The sequence below is a fragment of the Ictidomys tridecemlineatus genome, chromosome 3 (genome assembly GCF_052094955.1).
Source record: "Ictidomys tridecemlineatus isolate mIctTri1 chromosome 3, mIctTri1.hap1, whole genome shotgun sequence".
In the NCBI taxonomy this organism is placed as follows: Eukaryota; Metazoa; Chordata; class Mammalia; order Rodentia; family Sciuridae; genus Ictidomys; species Ictidomys tridecemlineatus.
In genome coordinates this window covers 24,802,692-24,813,293 of record NC_135479.1, presented here as the reverse complement: position 1 = coordinate 24,813,293, position 10,602 = coordinate 24,802,692, and positions in this window count along the sequence as shown.

Here is a 10,602-nt window from a genome sequence, read left to right as displayed (position 1 = left end):
AGCAGCTCAGAAGGCTGAGGCAGGAGGATTTCAGGTTCAAAGCCAGGCTCAGCAATTTATTGAGGCCCTAAGCAACTCAGTGAGACATTGTCTCTAATAGGGCTGGGGATATGACTCAGTGGTTGAGTGCCCTTGAGTTAAATCCCTAGTAACCCCCACAAGAAAATTCACATAACTAGTTCTTATAAGGAATGCTCTCCAGAGCCTAAAGGCAGAACTACTATAGATTTATTGAACAAAAGAGGGTGTTCTAGCTGGGGCTATAGCTCAGTTGGTAGAGTGCTTGTCTTGAATGCATGCACAAGGCCCTGGGTTCAATCCCCAGCACCACCACCACCACCAACAACAACAAAAAAGTATTCCAAGGTGAAGACATCCTGTCAAAGACCCTGGAGTGATCCTACTGATCACATCTATTATCCTGATGTCACACCACAAGAAAGACTCTCTCAGAGAGACTTGGTCCCAAACCAGTGAGTGTTGTGAGAATATGATAAACATACAGTAAGTGTGTATTCGTGCTTGGCCTGTTCTGCAATGCGTAGAAGTAGCTATTGGAAACATGGAAATTAAAATAGCAAGACAAAAATGATAAAAACAAAGCATCCAAGAAACTGCATGATAGAACAGGAAGTCAAATCCAAAATTTCCTTGCCTTATGCATCACTCAGAGAAGCTACAAATCTAGATTTGTATTTCCCAGAGCCTCAAATGAAAAGGGAATGGAGCAAGGTATTCAGCACAGCACCCTGAGCTGTATCTCAGACCTGCACAGCTGAGGGCTTGCCCTTGCTTGGGAACACCTCTCTTGCCTGGGAAAATTGAGAAATTTCAGATCCTATCGAGGCATATGGAAAGGAGTTGTATTTTGTCTTGAGTGAATTGATGTGTTAAGTTTTTTTTTTTGTTGTTGTTGTTATTGTTGTTGTTCTTTCTAGTTAAACATGACAGTAGAATGTATTTTTTTGATATATGTTGTATACATGGAGTATAACTTAAAAAAAAAATCCAACAGGGCACTGTGTTTGGCCAGAGAGCATCCCATTTTAGGGCGGGACAACATCCTCTAAGACAGGCTCCCATCAGAGAATAGAACCATATCAGCCAGCCAGCAGAATTTTATTAGAATTACCCTCCATTCTCAACTTCAGATTTGTTAAATTGAAAAAATTCTAACCCACAATAAAAAGGCAACTCGTAAAAAATAACCAATTTGTTTATCTCTACTTTTGCCTCTCACCATCCTTCCTGGGTGTATATCCAAGATTTTTAAAATGTTTCACTGACTGCAAATTATAGAAGGCTCATGTTAGACATGTGCCCAATGCAGAGGCACAGAATCTCCATCAGGAAGATCCCAGAGGAACACCCAGCCCTTCAGGAGCTGTTTCATTAATAGCACTAATTGGAACCCAAAAGATGGAGGGATGATGATTCAATTAGATCATGATAAATGATGCCTCCTGGCAGGATTAAGGAAAGGGGTGCCTAAGCAGAGAAGTTCTACAAAGTACAATCAATCCAATAAGAAGCAAATGAGGATCTCTCAGAATTTTTAGAAAGTATTTACTGATCCTGTTGAAAGTACATGGATGCTGATCCAGATAACCCCAAAGAATATAAGGACAGTTGTAATGACTTTTATAGGGCAAAGTGCCCTCAATGTCCACCAATTACTTTATTGCTTGAATGTGACAAAGAAATACTAATACAATGTATTTGAATTATCATCACTATATTTAACTCCATGCTCCTCTGGGGATAAATCAACTTAATTACTAAGAAAACAATTTCTCTGTGCCCAGCAATACCTGGGTTGGCCATTGCAGTCTGAGTTGCCTATTATAGCCAAGGAGATTTTTTTTTCTTTTGATGGTACTGAGGATTGAACCCAGGGCCTCCCACATGCTAGGACCTGGGAATTTTTGACTGGAATGTTAAACTTGATCTTCCCTGGTTGACTCACCCTTTTTCACTACTAGGAATTGAACTTGTGGGGACTCTACCACTGTCCTTTTTATTTTATTTTGACAGGGTCTCATTAAGTTACCCAAGCTGGCCTTAAACTGGGGATCCTGCTGTCTCAGCCTCTGTGTAGACTTATATTGTTAAGTCTCTGAAAGTTTCTTTAATGCTATTTCATTCACTTCTTACATCATTTTCTCATAATGTCTCTAAATGTGCATTTTTCCCTTTCTTGCTAGGCCTGAACACACCTGATCAAACCTGCATCTCCAAGAAGATGATTGAACTTACACAACCTTGGAAAAAGCATTTTCTCAGAGTAAGATGAGGTTTATGGTTTGAATCACAGAGTACAAGATCTGAATGGCCCAGATTCGAATAACATCATTCTAGATTTTTCTACTAATACTCATTTCTAAACAAAGAATGAGATCTTCCTCGGAGACAAACAGACAAGGGATAGGCGAAAGGAAAGCAAAGAACCCAGAGACGCGTGAGTGAGAAATGAAAGACGGAGACCAGGCAGAGAAACACAAGTTTGTCAGAGCTGACAAATAAAGGCACATCACTCCCCAGAAGGAGAGAGGCAAAACAGGTTTGCAGTTTGGGACTTTTAAGGGGCAGGCTCAGGGATTAGAGCTGGGTAGGTCCAAATGCAGGCACTGAAGGGTTGGGTATGGGGGGGTGGTGAGCCTTTCTCAGAAATGCCCTTGGTCAGGGAAGCAAAATTCTTCTTAAAATGGCAGCTGTCACTTAAGATGGCTGTCCAGATGCTAAGCAAGGACCTTACAATAGGAAGGCGGCTTCCAGGATTTGGGCAACATCATTTTTCCATTTGAAGCAAGCACTAGCAGTTCTAACCTTGGGTCAGAATGCCTGAAATTGTTTGGAATCCTAGCTTGAAACTTTCTCTGGAAAGAAAGGGCGGTCTGTAACTTTGTACCAGACTTTTCCACGTTGCTTAGTCTGAGGCTAGGGAGAAGCTTAGGGAGAGTGTGCTGGGGGCCCGCAGTGAAAGATTCTCCCAGGTTAAGAGAGACCCTCGGCCTCCGTGGAGGTGATGAGCCCCTCCCCCACTCTCCCCATCTAGGGACCTGTTGCCTTAGCCATTGTGTGATGAAAAGAAACACCAGCCTGGGTGTTTCAGAGGGAGAACAGCTTGAGCTTGGGTCTCCTGAGAGTCACAACACCTTCCAGGAACAGGTTTCCCCAGCTTTAGGCAAAGCCTATATCAATGACCCAGCTGTTCAGCTATTTAAGCAAGGTGTTAATTGTAGATGTAAAAAAAAAAAAAAAAAAAAAAAAAAAGCACTTCATTTTTATGACCCTGTAGTTGGCCCAGCTCTTAGATATCCATCTGTAGATGACACACTAGATATGAAGTAAATGAAAGAGTAAAGTATAAAGAGGAGTTCAGGAGCCTCCACAGTTTCTGATTGGGGTGATCAGTGTCAGCAGAGTTAAGTGTGGCAGAGTCCTAAGCCAAGATGTGAGACCTCCAATTCAGACTCCAGCTCCAGCTCTCTGTGTGTCCTTGGGCAGGCCACTTCACTTCTCGGGGCCCCATTCTTTCCCTATAATATGCAAGGACTCTTTTATATATAAATATATATATATATCTTTATTTGATTGATTGATTGATTGTTATGTGGTGCTGAGGATCGAACCCAGTTCCTCACACATGGTAGCTAAGCGCTCTACCACTGAGCCATAACCCCAGCCCCATGCAGGGACTCTTAAAGTCTATTCCTTCTTCTCCCATCAACACTCAGAATTGGGATAAAGATAAAAAGAATAAATTCATGTTTGTGAGAATGTGTAGATGATTCCAAGACCAGAGGCGTAGCTACTAGCCTAGAAGATAGGAACAAGACGAGTGTTGGCTCTGTCTGGTTATGCCTGAGCCTATTCTGATGAACTTCATAGGGCTGAATGTCCAAAGGGACACGCAGGTGCACACTAGTGCTACAGGACAGGAGGAGGGATTCTGCATACCTGCAGTGAAAGAGACAGGGAGCTGGTGTCACCTCAAAGTTCATCCTGAATCAAGGGTGCGGGGCCTCTCTCCTATTGACAGTACAAATTTTACCTGTTTCCTGGATCCTTCCCTGCAGCCTGGTCGGGGCCTCACCTTATCAACCCCCTCTTTGTTTCCTGGATGTTCAATTTCCCTCTTTACTGGACTCTTTAGCACTGTTCAAACACGCTCACACCTATCATTAAAAAAGAAAAAAATCCTTCCCAGTTCTTTCTCCAGCTACTGTTCTTCCTCCCATCACAGCTCCACAAGATTGTCTGTCCTCATTCCCACCCCGCCTCCGCCTGCCACAGTCCTCCTCTGCCCCTGTGGATTCTACCCCACTGAGTCACAAACACTGTCACTGATGATCTTCACGTTGTTGACTTTAACAGTCCCTTCAATCTTCATCTTTCTCAGCCTCTGGGCAGTGTCCCGAGAGACCAAATACACATCTCTTCACACTCAGCCGCTGATGACCATACCACAAAGAGTAGGTGGCATCGTTGTTCCCGCTTATTCACCCTTCTTTGGACCTGTGCCCTCCTGTAATGTGACTTCGCAGCTCCTCCCTTTAGAGGTGGCCTGTTCACCCCACTCCACTGGTGTAGGGATTGGCCATATGACTTAGGTTAGCCAGTGCAGTGGGGGAAGACATGACTGTGTGCCCAAAGGAACCCAGGATGTCAGAGGCACTGTGTGTTTCTCATAGCTTTGTTTGTGCCACAAACATTGTCATGGGAAGAAAATGCCCTGATTCCTGAAGAATGAGAGTAACATGGAGCAGAGTTGCTCTGCCCAACCTTGAGCATGTGTGTGATGGTGAAGGCTTACTGTTGTAGCCCACCCAGAGTGGGGTAGGTGGTCACACCGCACCATTGTAACAATGGCAGCCATACACCATGCCATCCCCAGGAGACAGTCATGGGCCTCAAAGAGCAGACTGTTGAGAAATTAAAGCTGTTAACCAACAGTTTTCTCAAGACTCTTTTTCCATTTCTCCTCATCCTGTAGAAGAATGGAAGGTTCTATGAAGAAGACTTGTCAGCTTTTGAGTTTTATTTATTTATTTATTTTTATTTTTGGAACCAGGGGCATTTGATCACTGAGCCACATCCCCAGCTCTATTTTGTATTTTATTTAGAGACAAGATTTCACTGAGTTGCTTAGTGCCTCATTTTTGCTGAGGCTGGCTTTGGACTCACAATCCTCCTATCTCAGCCTCCCAAGCTGCTGGGATTACAGCCCTTTTTAATATTTGATTTAGAGACAGGGTCTCACTGAGTTGCTTAGAGTCTTGCTAAATTGCTGAGGCTGGCTTTGAACTCTCAATCCTCCTGTCTCAGCCTCTCAAGCTCCTGGGACTGCAGGCGTGCACGACCACGCCTGACAGCTTTTGGAATTTTATGATATTTCCACATCAGAGTTTGAGGGTATGATATTTCCACATCTGGAATTTATGGGTCTGGGCCTCATTAGAAATGACCTCAATGATTAACATCACAGTGTTTTGGTCCAGGAACCACCATCTGGAACTGCAGGTAACTGGGTTTTGGTTTAGTTTTCCACACATGGGTACCCTTTTATTTCCTGGGTTATAATTCATGACTATAAATTCCCAGTGGTTGATGTTCATGAACATGAGCAAAGTTTCCCACACTTCTGAAAACAATAAAATTTCATTATTAAATTCTGAAACCCCACTCAACAGTCTCTGGTTTCTGAGTTACAGACCACCAGCCCGGGAGTTCTGTCAGTCAGCTGCAGTTTCAATCATATTGCACAGTGAAGGGATCTGTATTTTTTAAATTTCTACATTATTTCATTTTTGCAATCCCAAACTAGCATTGTTCTTAGTGATCTTTCTCTAATCTATGTGGCCCATTCCTAAAAAACTTGTAAGGTAGAATTGAACCAGCTTCCTAAAGAAGTGCCCTTCATATATATAAAATTGACTCTTATACATGAGCTTGATTTGTCTGTCTAGCCATAAAGAAGATTTCCATGACCAAATTGAGAATATTAAATGCCACATTAGGTTAGAATCCTTGTGTCAGAGATGACTAGTGCTCATTGGTATCAGGAGTATCCTCTTTTTGACACAGCTCAATAATGTCATGTCTTCCAGCCTCCCCTGCAGTAAGCAGCCACGTGAAATTTAATATGGGGTTACCCTTGTGGCCTCTTCTGTTTGGCTGTATTACCCATTCTGATCGAATCAGAACACCAACAGGTGCATACAGCCCCCTCACATGTCTGCAGTCCTGTGTTGTGGGACCACATGGTTTTTATGTCATCATGCCCACAAATTTCAGGATCTTTGCCAGAATTTGAAATACTTATTAAATATCCACTCCATCCATAAATCTCCAACTCTCCATTTACCACCAACTCCAGGTTCTACTCATAGTCCCTGGGCATGTATAAGAACTTCTTTTGGTGTCTCAGTACCAAGACTCATGTAAGTGGTTCTATTCTGCTTTGTAGCACAGGCCCAGACACAGAGGCAGGGCAGAGATATTTGAGGAGTACTGGTTTTCATTGCCTGGACCTGGCATCCTCCTTCTAAAGCTCATACAAGAAAACACGATGACAGATGAACCAGTTGCAGTTACCACACAGCTGCCCAGGCAGTTTTTATCCATTACCCAGAGATAACCCCATTGACTTCCAACTTTTCTAGTGTCAGGGTGTCAAGGATGAAACGACCTCTCACTCAACAGGTATCTAATGGCATGACCTGTAAACTGACTTCCTGGGAATCTAACACAGCTGGATCTATGCTATAGGTAATTCAGAGGCTGCATTGAGAATTCGGGTGGCCATGCAATGCAATGAGTGTAGAGAGTTTGCAGTTCTTTGTGAGCATATTTTCTACCTTCACAATTTACAAAGGTTCTTCTTCCAACCAAATGTCACTGCTTAAATCTCAGGGAATCCAATACGACAGTATTTGATTGGGTACCTGGAACAGTGTCCCAGGCCTGGGAGCAAAAGAAAAATCAGACGATGAGCTAGAGCAGAGTTGTGTATTGTTCAGTTTTAGTCATAGGAAAACTTCTGGGCACTTCTAATCACATGTTTTTATCTGTAAAAGATTAGCCAAGGCTCATCTGTTCCCTTATTTAGTCTTGTATATGGCCTGACTTGGCTTATACACACATCCTGAGGACCCCCAAGCAATTTAGCCAGGCCCTGTCTCAAAAGAAAATATGGGGTTGGGGTTGTAGCTTAGTCTTGGAGCACTCAACGGCATGTTTGAGGCACTGGGTTTGATCCTCAGCAACACATAAAAATAGATAAATAAAATAAAGGTATTGTGTCCATCTACAACTAAAACTAAAATTCTAAAAAAGGAAATGAAAAAATAAGCCCAGCAAGGTGGCACATGCCTGTAATCCCAGCAACTTGGGAGGCTGAGGCAGGATGATTGGAGTTCAAAGCCAGCCTCAGCAACATAGTGAGGCCCTAAGCAACATAGCCAAGACTCTGTCTTAAATAGAGATATTTTTAAAATAAGGGGTGAGGATGCAACTCAGTGGTCAAGTGCCTTGGGTTCAATCCCTAGTACCAAAAACAAAACAAAACAAAACCTCTCCATAACCTCGTGAACTATTATGGAAATGACAAACAACTCCAAATTTGATCTCCTGGCTCTGAGCCTTCTCAAATTCTTTGATCTCATTGGTCAGCATCTGAAGACCCTCCTATAGCCAATTTTTTTTTTTTAAAGAGAGAGTGAGAGAGGAGAGAGAGAGAGAGAAATTTTTTAATATTTATTTCTTAGTTCTCGGCGGACACAACATCATTGTTGGTATGTGGTGCTTGGGATCGAACCCGGGCCGCACGCATGCCAGACGAGCGTGCTACCGCCTGAGCCACATTCCCAGCCCTCCTATAGCCAATTTTAAGCAACAAGTTTTAGAAGGTTTAGGCCACAAAAATACAAAACAGGGAAGGGATCCAGTCTGTATAGTAGACTTGAACTGATAAGCATAATCTCTTTAATTCTATCATTTTATTGAATCAAAGAAAACCAACTTGTCTGTAAAATACTTCTGTCAGCTTTTCACTGAAGAGTACCTGTTAGCTAGGGTCCTTCTTATGCAAATCAGTGTTAATGGACATCTGGGTAGAAAGTTCAACATCACATTTTATAACACCTTTAGAATGTTCAGTCAGGTGTGGTGGTGCAGGAAAATTTCGAATTCGAGACTAGCTTCGGCAAATTAGCAAGGCCCTAGACAATTTAGTGGGACCCTGTCTCAAAATTTTAAAAAATGAAAAGAACTGGGGTGTGGCTCAGTGGTTAAGCACCCCTGGGTTCAATCCCCAGAATCAAAAAAAAAAAAAATTTATGTACATTCCAAAGAACTACAATAACCTTGAACAGTCTGCAGGAATTAATGTCAGCCATAATTAAGAACATACACATACTCAAATGTATTTTGTAAACTAAGTCACAATGCAAATAGTATAACTGAGAAAACCTTTTAAAAATAGCCAATCTTATACATATGCCAAGATCTTTAGCCTTAAATTCATTTTGAGATAAAGGATAGATAAAACAGGATTTCCCTTTAGGAACTACACAGACATTACTCATGAGATCTAAAATAACTATAAACGTTTAAGGTATTATTATTACATAGAGAGATTAGCAACTCAGCAAAATAATTTAGTTACCTCTACAATATGTTAAGACAATAAGCATGATTTACAGCATTACATTTGAGCTATCACACTTTTTTTTTTTAAATATCTTTATTTCATTTTTATGTGGTGCTGAGGATCGAACCCAGGGCCTCACACGTGCTAGCCGAGTGCTCTACCGCTGAGCCACAACTCCAGCCCCATATCAGACTTTTTAAAGGTTTAGAGTATTTATATCCAGAAAATATTGATTATTATAAAAATAGTAGTTTATTTAACCAGAGTTATAAACCAAAAGGAGACTTTAGAATAAAGAATTGAATAAACTATAACTCCTATAGGATTTAGTTTATCCTTTTTTATTTTAGTTAAAATGCCTTTATTTATTTTTATGTGGTGCTAGACTCACTTGTGAGGCAAGTGCTCTACCACTGAGCTACGACTCCAGCCCTTAGTTTATCTTTTAAGCAATCAAAACCCTAACAAAAGGGCTGAGGACATAGCTCAGTTGGTAGAGTGTTTGCCTCTCTTGTATAAGGCCCTGGGTTTGATCCCTAGCACCACACACACACAAAAATCCTAACAAAATCAGCAAAAAACATAGGAAATTATCTTTTTTTTTTTTTTTTTTTTTTTTTTAAAGAGAGAGTGAGAGAGGAGAGAGAGAATCTTAATATTTATTTTTTAGTTTTCGGCAGACACAACATCTTTGTTGGTATGTGGGGCTGAGGATCAAACCCGGGCCGCACGCATGCCAGGCGAGCGCGCTACCGCTTGAGCCACATCCCCAGCCCAGGAAATTATCTTGATAAAACATAAAATCTTTGTTCTTTGCTACCGCTTGAGCCACATCCCCAGCCCAGGAAATTATCTTGATAAAACATAAAATCTTTGTTCTTTAAGTCACTTGTTTTGTAAACTTTCTTAAAAGCTGGTCAGTTATTGCCAAACTATTAGAGCCTACCTATAAATGTATTTTTAAAGCTACTTTAAGTTTTTCTGGGATTTAACCATTAATCAAAGCGCCAAAACATATTTTATATATATATATAAAATATGTTTTGGCGCTTTGATTAATTAATATAATTAATTAATTATATTAATTAATAATATATATTAGTTGTTGATGGAAATTAATTAACTAATTAATTAATTTGTTTATATGTGATGCTGAGAATCAAACCCAGTGCCTCAAACATACTAGGGAAGTGCTCTACCACTGAGCTACATACCCTTATCCTATATATTTAGGTAATTAAAAATGGAGAAAATACAAGACTTTTAAACTAATACAGATCCTCAAGAAAAAACAGGCATGATGACATATTAGAAAGAGAGATCTACATTAACTGTCAAAAGAAATAATATTTTTTTAGTAAAAAAAAAAGTTCTACAAAATTCAATAAAAGTAAACTAGATTTTTTTTTAAACTTCAGACATAGCATAAGATCCATTTCACAGTTTTTAGAGTCATTATATGAAGGCAGTTAATCATCTTGCTGGTTAAAAACATAAAACCCAAGTAGTTTATACAGAAACCATAAATCCAGTGTCTGAGTTACTTTATAAGCAACACCATATAAACTCACTTTTAATTCTAGGTTAACAAAGAGACAATGTTAGTTTACAGAGAATTGAGAACAGGCTTTTAATCTGTTTTATTGAGGGATAATGAACATCAATTTTATTTTTAACAATCACAAATTTAGGACCTCTGTATTTCAATATGAACCTTTTTTTAAACAAGGGAATGACGAAAATAAAAATGGCAAACTAGTTTTAAAAGCTAATGTCTAAAAACTTACAAAACATTAAATTTCTCTTGTACACAATATAAAGAAAACAACAATCAAAATTCTGGAAGTAGGCTGGGGCTGGAGCTCAGGGCTGGAGCACCTGCCTAGCACATGTGAGGCACTGGGTTCTATCCATAGCACCACACAAAAATAAATAGGTAAAAATAAAGG